Source organism: Schistocerca gregaria, chromosome 4, assembly GCF_023897955.1.
Source record: "Schistocerca gregaria isolate iqSchGreg1 chromosome 4, iqSchGreg1.2, whole genome shotgun sequence".
NCBI classification, from domain to species: Eukaryota; Metazoa; Arthropoda; class Insecta; order Orthoptera; family Acrididae; genus Schistocerca; species Schistocerca gregaria.
The window spans coordinates 134,560,201-134,573,433 of record NC_064923.1 but is presented as its reverse complement, the minus strand read 5'-3'; the positions used below and the strand labels follow the sequence as shown (position 1 = coordinate 134,573,433).

General features: G+C 39.9%; 1 protein-coding gene across 2 annotated transcripts in view; it reads left to right on the top strand.

The window, feature by feature from the left end:
• Positions 1 to 13,233, top strand: part of LOC126267390 (uncharacterized) — a 401,079-nt gene that overhangs the window by 214,910 nt on the left and 172,936 nt on the right. The window lies entirely within an intron of this gene.

Below are 13,233 nucleotides of genomic sequence, written 5' to 3'. Positions count from 1 at the left end.
AACTAACTTGCGTAGAAGTCACGGCAGCGTTGTTCGTAAGCATTCAACATAAGAAGTCCAAACTGCTGATCATTTCCAGCAGACTTCAGAATCAACATCGCTAATTTTCTGCTAACAAATACATCAATACGCCACTTATAATCCATATGTAGATTTCAATCCCAATACAACATTCAAAGAGAAATTCGCAATTTTAGCTTGGCGCTGTATACATTAATATATTCCCAAATCCAAAAGTACTGTTTTTTTTAATTTTCTAGTATTTTATGTATGTTCAGTCTTCGGCTGTCGCGATGTGCTCCTTGATGCCCTACACATTCTCGCTATCCGGTGTCGGTGGCTGAATGCTCAGTCCACCGGTCGTAACACTGACAGCGATGTCTCGAGATACACACTGTGCTTTCTGAAATACATTTTTTACAATGGTTAAAAATAGAATTTCCCCCATTATGTACCATGGCTGCCCAGTCATTTGTCTCTTTATTAAACGTCTTGTTCAAGCGACCAGGTTGCGGATTGGCTTACAAAGCAAATTAATACGGTGTCGATAATCGGACCGTTACATGTCGCTATACAGTTTCACAACATTTTCCATATCCGACGGCCACAGACACTTGAATTTTCCACAAAGAGCGTTTCTAGAAAATGTGTTCAGGGTAATTCATTTGTACAATAAAGCAAGAGCTGTCAGAAACCAATCCGTAGTAACTTTTAGACACCAGAGGTGGACTAAACGCAATTCGAAACACGTAAGTCAGATTCATTAATTAGACTAAATTTTTCGTCCTATTTTCCTAGTAAAAATTCCACTGTCAACCGTTTAATTGCTTCTAGGAATGGGAAGAGGTGGTGTTAAGTGTGATGGCCGTTTACCGTCGCAAGGACATTCATCGAATTTGAAAAAAAAATACCTCCTCAAGCGAAGATTCTAATTGGAGTACTGTTTGTCCCTGGAAAACAGTCTCTCAAATTACTCCCATTTGCTCTAATAATGAGGCTGGCTAAATTGCCCATTCACTGAAGACAATTACCTTGATTGTTTCGCGTCCATTTGCGTGTCACGGAGTGAAGGAGCTGTTCGGTCTCTTAGGCAAATGGGTCTGTTCCCTGCCGCTGCCGTGATTTATGACCTTGCTTTTTTCAAAAAATTATTGCAAGAAATTCTTCCTTATTTTATGGTACAAAATAACATGCGTCCGTCTACGAGAGTATTTCACGTGCTACGGCATCAACGCTCGATTTGTCGTTACTTTCTGACAGACGAATTAATAATATTAGGTACGTTTGAAGGAAGTGTGATGGAACAGTTGCTATAGCTATCATACGAATGAGACAGAAAAGGAGTAAGGTTGCTTGCAGAATTATGGAACTATCGGTCGTGGACTAGGCCTCTTAGTTTTTTGGCTCTTTCTCACATCTTGAACTGTATCCCTTGTCTCGGAGATGTTTCAAGAATCTACTTCAACAACTGGGAGTTGACGAGACGTTATAATAGACGTGTTGTTACGCTACGTCAAGAGCGTTCGTGTGCGGGGTCTGACATCTACAGCTACGAGACTGAAAAGGGGAATCTTCCTTACTTCGCTCTCTTGCACAGATTAAACTTTGCCTGATGAAAATAAAGGAATACCTGTTACATCTTATCTACCAGCACTCAGCAGTGTCTGTTAGTCAATTCCAGAGCAAGTCGGTTGGTAGTATAGTGGTTAAGAGCACAGGTTCGTATTTATGAGCCCAGCGTTCAAATACAATCTGTTGTTTGTCTTTCGTTGTTTTGGATGTATGTGATATTAACATTCTTTGTGACATTGTAAAAGACAATAGATTTATTGACAAATGAAATAAAATTTTAAAATATTATTAAAACCGATTTTGTCACCAGAAAACTTATATCATTGACAGTCACTCAAAATTAAAAACATATAAATTCTAATATTTCAATTTCAGTTTACGGGTTTACTTATGTACTTCAAGACAACCAGTGCATTCCCAATGACGAAATCTATCACAAAAAATTTAAAACATAAATGTTCGGAGCGCCAAGACCAACATGCGGAGGCACATATGCCACATTCAGAATTTTGAGTGTGAATATGATTAGAAAAAGCAACCTTGTTAACGTTTCTAAATACTTCGTGATCTGGCAATAACTTCGCGGCAAATGAGTACGTATATCGAATCATTTCCTCGAAACCTGGAGCCAGCAACCGATGATGAATCAAGACGTGTATTTTAGCAGCTTCGCGTCTACTTGTTATCTCCCTTTGATGTACGATGAGAACAGGACACTACTGTAAGTAGCGAATGTAATTCTTTACTTGTCGGTAAAAGTATGCGTTGCAGCGTTGACAGAAACTAATATACTTCTGGAGAATTACTACTTCTAATGAACAAGGCGGTATTCTGATTACATCTAGAAACAATACTTTGTAATCTTGAACGAACTGTAACATAAGCCCGAACAACAGGACACTGACGTACTAGGACATGCATTGATACTATGAAATAGGGCATTGATAATGGCTAGGCAATAGCCGAAATCTAGATTTACTAATAAAACCTGAAAGAAAAGAACAGCTAATTGCTGTGCTCTATCATTTGAAACTTTGTATAAGAATGTATAAGTTTTTCATTTTCAATGACTGTTAATAATATAAAGCCATGTAAGATTCGTGATGGAAAAAATATATTTTAATACCGTTGAAATTCTTATTTTTTGTACATAATTCCATTGTATTTCACGATGTCACAAAGGTAGTGATGTTACACTTCTACAACAGAAAATATACAAAAAAAATGTATATTGGATTCGAACAGGGGTCATTAAAATTCTAACTTTATATCTTAAACACTACGCTACCAAACATTTGCACCACTCGAACACTAACAAAGTCGCGTACAAATTTTAACCTTCATTGTCTCCGAAATCACTGAGTGTCAGCAGTTAAGCGAAGGTGACCCTTCATTTTAGCACTTCTTTAATCCTGTGAAGATTCGTCTGTCTCAGAGACGGACCTATGTAGGATTCATCTTGTAAGGTTTTTATATTCAGTCAGTTATAATGCTTCCAAATACGAGCCGTTTTGTGTCTGTACACGCTTGCGTTTGCGCTCGTAGTTCACATTATTCAATTCATCTCTGTGTGTTCTTTCCCGTTTTGATGCGCTGTCGACCCGCCATTTTAATATTCTTTCGTGTGCAGTAGACTGTCTGTCAATTTCGATGCCTTTGTCCACCTTAATGATACATGTTCAGTGTGAAGAGAAAGTTCAGGAACAGAAAACTGAAGCTCAGTAAAGCGCTAGTGGCTCGTTGCTACCTAGGCGGTAGTGGAGTCCGCTATCACCTGTGGCGGACTCAAGGCTACTTGAGGTGGCTATGTCAGCCGAAGCTTACGCCAAGCACTCCTTTTCTGGCTGGTGTCTCACACGCTGATCCCGTATGGCAGATACACCATGAAGGAATCGTGACCGCATTGCATGTACGATTGATTTAGACGCTACCCTGGGAGTCCCTTTCTGGTCACGGCCCACGTTTTCTCATCAGATGAACCCCTACGAGTACACAGCTTGGCCCAATGACCCCTACGAGTACGCAGGTTGGCCCAGTGACATACTCAATTAAGTTTGCAGTGGGTATAGGATCATATACTTTAGACCGTTTTTTTAAAAAATAAAGGATGGGGCCCCTCCACGCCCACACCAACGTGGTGACCAAACCAAAAGTTCTACTGTCACCCCCGTAAACATGTTAGTTTTTTGAATCAGGCGTCACAGGATGCGGGCTGTGATGTCGTCCATGGACTGGGTAAGATTACTCATTAACATGATCCATCGGGAGATAGAAGTGGTCGAAAACGATTGAAGGGTAGCGGTTGTAAGGGCAGAGGAAAAAAAGTGCCTAGGCAAGAGCCAAGGGAAAAAAGCCTCTGCGACAGTAGGACGCGTAGTAAGGGCACTAGCGGCTTGCTATCTGCGACAGTGCATGCAAGGTGTGGTTGTGTTAGTTCGAGGTATCGTGCATCGTTACCTTTGTCGTTGTTGGAGCTTGTTGCGGCGCTTACTGCGGTTGGTGCGTCCCTGCAACAGTTCAAGCTCGTTGTAGATTAGTGGGCGATCGGTCATAGATCGGCTCACAGACGGTGTAGGGGGTATGTGTGGCTGGTTTGCGTGCTGTGTACAGTACGGTTTCCCTGCGGTTGCCTGATTTTCGGCTGGTTGCACATCTGGGTTCCCAGTAATAACTGTGTTGCAGGGGGTCGCCAGTACTGTGGTGTTAGCGTTCTATGGACCATAGATGTTTAGTTCCTAGCCAGTAATGTCTTTGGTCTGTTATGCTTCGATCTATGGTTGTGGTCGTAGTTACCCAGAAAAAGAATAAACGGGTTGCGCGAGTGTCTCGTGTTATTGTACAGTCGTGTGGAGAGTTTTTGGAATACCTACAAGATGGTATCTAGCCGGTATTCCCGGTGAAGTTCCGCAATGCGTGTGTAGCGCGGAGCGTTGCTTATGATTTTGAGCCCTTTGTTCTGTATGAGCTGCAGACGGCGCAGGCGAGTTGGCGCAGCGTATCCCCAGACAGGGGCTGCGTACGTCATCAGGGGTCTAATAAGTACACTCCTGGAAATTGAAATAAGAACACCGTGAATTCATTGTCCAAGGAAGGGGAAACTTAATTGACACATTCCTGGGGTCAGATACATCACATGATCACACTGACAGAACCACAGGCACATAGACACAGGCAACAGAGCATGCACAATGTCGGCACTAGTACAGTGTATATCCACCTTTCGCAGCAGTGTAGGCTGCTATTCTCCCATGGAGACGATCGTAGAGATGCTGGATGTAGTCCTGTAGAACGGCTTGCCATGCCATTTCCACCTGGCGCCTCAGTTGGACCAGCGTTCGTGCTGGACGTGCAGACCGCGTGAGACGACGCTTCATCCAGTCCCAAACATGCTCAATGGGGGACAGATCCGGAGATCTTGCTGGCCAGGGTAGTTGACATACACCTTCTAGAGCACGTTGGGTGGCACGGGATACATGCGGACGTGCATTGTCCTGTTGGAACAGCAAGTTCCCTTGCCGGTCTAGGAATGGTAGAACGATGGGTTCGATGACGGTTTGGATGTACCGTGCACTATTCAGTGTCCCCTCGACGATCACCAGAGGTGTACGGCCAGTGTAGGAGATTGCTCCCCACACCATGATGCCGGGTGTTGGCCCTGTGTGCCTCGGTCGTATGCAGTCCTGATTGTGGCGCTCACCTGCACGGCGCCAAACACGCATACGACCATCATTGGCACCAAGGCAGAAGCGACTCTCATCGCTGAAGACGACACGTCTCCATTCGTCCCTCCATTCACGCCTGTCGCGACACCACTGGAGGCGGGCTGCACGATGTTGGGGCGTGAGCGGAAGACGGCCTAACGGTGTGCGGGACCGTAGCCCAGCTTCATGGAGACGGTTCCGAATGGTCCTCGCCGATACCCCAGGAGCAACAGTGTCCCTAATTTGCTGGGAAGTGGCGGTGCGGTCCCCTACGGCACTGCGTAGGATCCTACGGTCTTGGCGTGCATCCGTGCGTCGCTGCGGTCCGGTCCCAGGTCGACGGGCACGTGCACCTTCCGCCAACCACTGGCGACAACATCGATGTACTGTGGAGACCTCACGCCCCACGTGTTGGGCAATTCTGCGGTACGTCCACCCGGCCTCCCGCATGCCCACTATACGCCCTCGCTCAAAGTCCGTCAACTGCACATACGGTTCACGTCCAAGCTGTCGCGGCATGAGTAGTATGTGGGTGTATAGGGAGCAGCCCCTCTTCTAAGGTTCATTTTAACCATAACTTTAATTAACTTTTAAGGTCCCATTGAAACTTAAAAAATATTTTCCTTATCTGTTGGGTAATCTTGTTTAACCTTAAATCTTACCTTAAACGCATTTTATTTTTAAATCTTATTTAAGATTAAAACCAACCACACCCTATCCAATGAGGTTTCCAAAAGTATATCTTGTTTAAGGTGAAAACTAACCATACAATTAAATCCCAATTTCTTTCACACTTGTGAAATTATTTATGGTTCACCCAATCTTGAAAAGTTAACCTATTTTAAGGTTAAAACTAAACTTAAAAAACGTCATAAGATTTTATTAAAAAATATGGTTCAAAGTCATCATAAAAAACATTCAAAAATGTTGAGAAAGAGTGTGGCTAATCTTAATCTTAAACAAGATTTAAATGTGTGGTGAGAACCATCCATTCTACTTAAATAAATAATTTCACAAATGTGAAATAAAAAGTGGTACAAATAATGGTTAATCTTAACCTTAAAATGTAATCGAAGATTTTTTCAAGAATTATTCCTATACTTAACCAACACTTTTGTAAGGTCCTATTAACCATGAAAAATTATCTTAATCTTATTTAAGATTGTGGTTTGTGTCTACCTTAACTTATTTTACCTACATTAATCTTATTTAAGGTGAAACCTTACCTTAACTTATCTTACGAATTATAGCCTCTTTTAACCTTAACTTGTCTATTTATCTTAATCTGTTTCAAGATTGTGTCTACCTATTTATTTAAGTAAATTGCTATTTCTTTTGTTATTTAATATCCCCAAGGATATGTTTCAATAATACCATTGACCTCAGACTCAATCATTCTTTTATCATAATCGAATTTGAATTCTTTACTAACATCCTTATTAATCAAGCGCTTAGATTTTGTATCTCTTGTAATCATTTTATATTTCAATTTAACCTTATCGATGTCCTTATCCACAATATTTTTCATAGTTTTGATGTTCAATGCTTTAGAGTTTTCATAGTTTAACGTGAAACCTTTTACCTTCATTGTCTCCTTTCCTTTGTATGTCACGTACCCATAGCTCTTAGGTCCTGTAGAAATCCAGTCTGTGATATGATCATCCTTACCCAGTTCATCAGTCCACTCCCCCAACATACAACCAGTTTCAACAGTGTTGGTACCATCATCAATATAAACAATACTATCAGTATCGTAGTAGACCACATTTGACCCTAGCCTGTCTAGCATATCATAAAGCCGTAGGCGCGCATTAGAAGTTGTAAATGCTGCTATAAACACATTGGTTGAGTAGGAGTCTTCAACGAAATTATCTTTGTACTTATAGGTGACTTGTACAATATTATCATTAATAAAAATCATATTGCTTATATCAACCCTATCATCTAACATTATTTTGTACCACCTCTCTACATCCACTACGTATTCACTTTGGGTCAAGTTCTGTCTTTGACCGAATTTACCCCACAATGAGTTTAAGCAAATCTTTGAAACGGCACGCTTACCAGGATTCGGAACCACTTCTTCGGGATTCAGATCGATATCAAGATGTTCCTTAACCACTGTGGTGTACTCTTCAATAGTTTCAAAGTCTTCTTTCCACCCACTCGTTTCTAGCTTAATTTTCATGAAGTCCTTAACGTATCCTTTAAATAGATCATTACTTCTTTCTTCAAAATGCCAAACCTCGTATACTTGTACCACTTTATACCCCTTCTCTATAGCTTTCTTCACTTCATCTGTAGTCCACGTTCCTATTATCACCCTTTCATCATCTGTGTGCTGACAAGCACCACATTTTTCCTCAATACACTTTCCACACAACCCAAATATCAACTTATCCTTTTTAATAGGCAAAACAGGATGATACAGCTTGCGCGGTGGTAATACTTTGCACTTAATCAAACCGTACCAATTTTTGTTGTACCTCGTAGGTTTGTATAATTTTATAGGGTGACCGACAGGATAGTAATCAAAATACTGAACTGTAGGGTAGAGGCTGCATACATCTATGTATCTCAGCTTTTTACCACACACTTTAAGCTTGCTTGCATTTGTTCTTCCTCCATAGAAAGCATCTCTAGGGTTCAAGGGTTCAACGATTGGAGTAGTATTGTTGTATCCTTTACTCTTAGCCCACTTGCATTCCCACATTTCGACAAGGTTGTATCCTGCTTCCCTAATTTGGTAACTTCTTCGCTTTGTTTTCTCGTACAAGTCTCCCATAGTCTCATGGTTAACATTGTTAATAGTCTCTTCTTGATAACAATCAGGACATCCATGCCAAAAGCAACCGTGGAACTGGTATACTGTATTAGTGTCCTTATTGAATCCATCTACTTTTGCCCCACGAATCGTTACTTCTCCACCATTCAAAGCGTGTTGTACACCCCCGAAGGTGTTGAGCCAGGTTATCGACTCTTTACTATACATTTCTTTCTTGTCACTTTTTATCACAGCCATAGTATTTTCCTGGAGGTACTTGGACCTATAAATACCCATACAAACACTCGCAATAGTTATGTACTGAAATGGATCTATGTTAGCAATTTCCAAAAATTGTTTCCTTAACTCCAAAAAACCTCTACGCAGAATATCTACATCAGAGTTACAGTAGTCCATAAATTCCTTTTGAAAGTCAAATATATAATTTTCTTTAACCTTTTGATGATACCACTCAAGAAACTCTTTTCTAGCTTTTGTCTTCATCGTGTCTACGCCATAGTATTTGGTCTCAGGAATAGGTCCTACATAAGTCTGATTGTCTCTTGTGTTGAAGAAATGTGGGAAGTAACCCTTCTTAAGTTCTTTCAGCCCGAATGTTTTAGGAAACTCGCTCAGAGGTGAAGCTACAAAATTGTGGCTATCGATAACCTTAATCAAATTGTTTACCTCAAGCATCATTAACTTGGTTCCGTTGTATATAGTATATGGTTTCAAAGTGTTCTCTATACAGTATTTCAAGATAAATTGTGAGTCATACCCTTTTGCGTTGTGTGCGATGGCGGTGTAACCTTGATGGTTCTTAGAAATCAACCACTTACAGAACTCTTCATTCGTATTAAAGCTTAATTTGGTTCCGTCGATGTAATGTGCAACTACGAGGTTAGGGGTGTGCACTCCAGTATCTTGCATAGCTTCATAATCGAACCAAATATACTTCTCTGTATACCTACAACCATTGAATAGCGTTACAATTTCCGTCAGTGTGTTAGTGTAGAGTACTTTATACTCTTGTTCTGAAATGTCTCCGTTCGCCAGTTTCTTCTGAAGCCTAATGAGCTTTGTATTTTTGACAAGTTTATCCTTGTTTTTAGCTACAAAGTGTTCCAAAAAACTCTCCTTATCGGTAGCCTTACAAATACACCGACTTTCACACTTTCCACCTTTCTGTTGCTTCTTCTGTATGTAGCATTGATGTTCGCCTGTTTTGCAAGGTTCCATGCAGTTAAAGCAGAAGGAGTATCCACATTTGTGTTCCTTAGATCTCTGAAGAATCATGTTACACCCTCTGCACTTGTAAACAGCCTTACAAACCTCAGAGTGATGATTCAAGCATTCCTGAGAGTAACAATACCTATTACATTTATTACAGTAAACTTTATCGTTACCTTCGGGGGAGTGCGCCCGTTTCTTACACAAAATACACACCTTTACATTCTTCTTACACTTGTGCTTATCCTTGTTGTTGTAAGGTGAGTCGCAAACCTGGCAGTAATATACACTACCCAAGAAAGCTTTCATACTGTTTACAACATCAAAATGGTTCCCGTTTTTGTATAAATAAAGTTTAGTATCCTTCTCCTGGCCCGAGTATATAACCGAATTAAAATTTTCAGCACACACAACCTTTATCTGAATACCCAACAATTCTTCTACGTTCTTTATGTCCTCTAGTGTGAAGCCTTCTTCGTTGTAGTTACCTAGTCTCTTGCACAGCTCTAGGGTTAGCTCAGTTTGAATAGGTCTACCTTGCCTAACTAATTTAATTTCCATTTCACTAAGCGGTCTATCGAGAACTTCATTCGTGTGGTAGGTCAGGGCTGTTACGATGGCTCGCGGGCAGCACAAGTTATCTTTGTTCTTTATTTGGGTGATGCATCTTTTGGTTCTCACATCTTCAGATAGATTTATAATTTTCTGTGCTTTCCCCTGACCTCTAGGTACATTCAGAATCTTAATATTGAACCTGGTTTGTGTGATATTTAAGTTCTCGTTAGAAGATAGAATTCTACCGATATGACTCATGAAAGATCTGGCGTTAACATTAGATTGAACAACAGTCGAAATGTCGTGGTGGAAATTCGGATTGCTTGCTACTACTGTTAATTTGTCTCCTTTTTTGTAGTTTCCTTTCTCTTTGGCCAGTTTAATCATTGCGTTGATGGCGTTCTCAACTTGCATTAACTTATCAACTTTAATGGTGTAGTCTACTTCAGTGGCATTAAATTTCTTAATGAACCGTGAGTTTGTTTCAGTGATCTTGTAGGGTGGTTTTCTTTCTTCCTTGGGTGGTTCTATCAAGTCTTCGTGAAAGCCTAACTCTTGAGCTACCTTATTACGAAAGACAATGTCTTGCGTCTTCAAAATGGATTCAATTATTTCAGCCTTCCTCATCCTAACAGTCGCCTTAATGTTATTATTTCTTCCAATCTCTCGCAGCTGTGGTCCCCTTAGCTTTTCCAAATCCTGCTTCTTGTACAACATGTCCTTAGAATTTTCCAAAGCATTAAATAGTTGCGATTTCTTCATTTTCGAAACACCACTAAGATTATAATCCTTAGCCAAGATCTTAAGATCTTCGTGGTATATTTTATTCTTCTTCTTCTCCTCCTTCTCTTCATTGTTTGGGTCATTCTTAAGATGACCCTTTGATTTCAAGTGCCTGGACCAATTCTTATAAGTGATGTCCACTCCACACTTGTTGCAGTATTTATCTGCATAGTTATATTTATTTCCTTCCGGCATATTCATTTATTTACTGATTTATTTTATTAAAAAAATTAAATAAAAATTCATTTTTTTAATTTCGAAAAAATCTTCTTACTACTTGCTACCAATAGTTTTAAGGTTTCGTAGACCTTAAAAATAATATTTGAATTTAGCCTGAGTCAGATTGTTCAGCCTCAGAGTCAGATTGTTCAGCCTCAGGATATTGCAGATGTTGTTTCATAATTTCTAATTTTAATATTTCGATTTCTTTATCTTTTAATTTATTTTTAATTTTTAATTTTTCAATTTCTTGTTCAAGCTTAGCATTTAAATCAGTTAAACATCCAGATAGTTCAGCCTCAGAGTCAGATAGTTCAGCCTCAGAGTCAGATTGTTCAGCCTCAGAGTCAGATTGTTCAGTGTCAGAGTCAGATAGTTCAGCCTCAGAGTCAGATTGTTCAGCCTCAGGGTCAGATTGTTCAGCCTCAGAGTCAGATTGTTCAGCCTCAGAGTCAGATTGTTCAGCCTCAGGATATTGCAGATGTTGTTTCATAATTTCTAATTTTAATATTTCGATTTCTTTATCTTTTAATTTATTTTTAATTTTTCAATTTCTTGTTCAAGCTTAGCATTTAAATCAGTTAAACATCCAGATAGTTCAGCCTCAGAGTCAGATAGTTCAGCCTCAGAGTCAGATTGTTCAGCCTCAGAGTCAGATTGTTCAGTGTCAGAGTCAGATAGTTCAGCCTCAGAGTCAGATTGTTCAGCCTCAGGGTCAGATTGTTCAGCCTCAGAGTCAGATTGTTCAGCCTCAGAGTCAGATTGTGGTATTATTTCAACCATCAACTTTTCAAATTGTTTTTCTAGCTGTGACATACCTTCACCTATTGCATTGAGTTCTCTCTCGTCTTGTACCAATTCCATTATAGTCAGTTGTAAATACTGAAGGCTGCGCAGATAATTAAAAACGGGAAACAACAGATTTTCTGGCACCTTATTTATATCAAAACAAAGTGCTGCGGGGTTGTCATCGCCTTTCATTATAGCCGTCATACTACAAGGAGGTATTAGTTTATTGCTCACAGACATTTATTATATGTATTATCTAATTAAAAAAATTAATTTTTGTCGAAAACAGCAAAACCTCGGCGCCGAGGAACCCTGTGGGGTCTTTTGTCTGTAACATTTCTTCGTCGTTGTCGTTGTTCTTCTGCCCCACAGGGTTTTTTTTCTCTTTGTTACCACGTCTCGTCCCATACTTCTTAGCAGATGAGGGAGAGCGGATCAGTGCGGACGTCTCATGACGTCACTCAAAATTCCACGATGAAAACTTTACTCAGTTTTTTCTTCAGAAAGGTGGCCAGTCTTCCTGACCGAACGCGCTGAGCTACCGCGCCGGCGAAACAAATGCATTCGAGTAAGCTATTAATCTTACTCTCTCTCTCTCAGCATTACGCTTCATCCGACTTACTGTATATTTTTACTTACATTACGTAGTGTAACATACACAACAACACCCAAAAACAACAATTTATTAGCGGAAAATTTACGTTTAAGTGAATAATATACATTTAAGTTAAAATATTACGCTAGAGCAGCGCTGTTGTGACTAATGCAGGCACTCATGACATCGGCGGACCGACCTTCACCGTTGGCCTCCCAGCTGGCTATCGCAGTCGGAGCAGCCTTGGCCGTGAAGATGTCGCAAGAGGCGAGACACGTCACTTCATTCTAGCGTAAATGAAAAGAGCATTCTTCATATATAAATATTTTTACTAACCATTAACCGCCATTTATATGACTATAGGACAGAAGATTATAAAAGATTTTTAGTAACCATTAACCGCCATTTATACGAATATAGGACAGAAGATTATAAAAGATTTTTAACGACTAAAAATAAGATATCTTCTTTAGTGGGGACAGAAGATTTTCTGAAATTTTTAATGCCCCAAAAAGAGACATTATCCCCTTTTGGGTCAGAAGAACAAAAACGAGTCAAACGAACATTTTTTACTTATAACGGTCTTTTAAAGGTTATTTTTAAATCCAATTCAGGTACAGGATAACGATTTCGTGATTGGGCTACTAAAGTGGTGTATACATCCCATCTCGGTACTGATGAACAAAGATTTGAGCAAGCTTTAGATATTGCTGGAGTAAACGCAACTCTCGTAAAACAAGTTTTTGATACCAGTGTTACACAGGTACTGTGGGTAGATCTCTTTTACATAGGCAGAGTGTCAAAAATACTTAAATACTGCCCCTGATTTAATTTATTTAATTATTTATTTTCTTTTTAAAATCATTTTTATTATTTCTATTCAAATAAATGAACAGAATAATTCTACTTTCAATATTATCATTTGTATCTGCTCACGATGAAGCAGCAGTAAAATATTTGCACAGCTTTGGGTACTTGGACTATCAAGAAGATCAACTTTCTCAACTGAGTGAAGAAGCGTACAA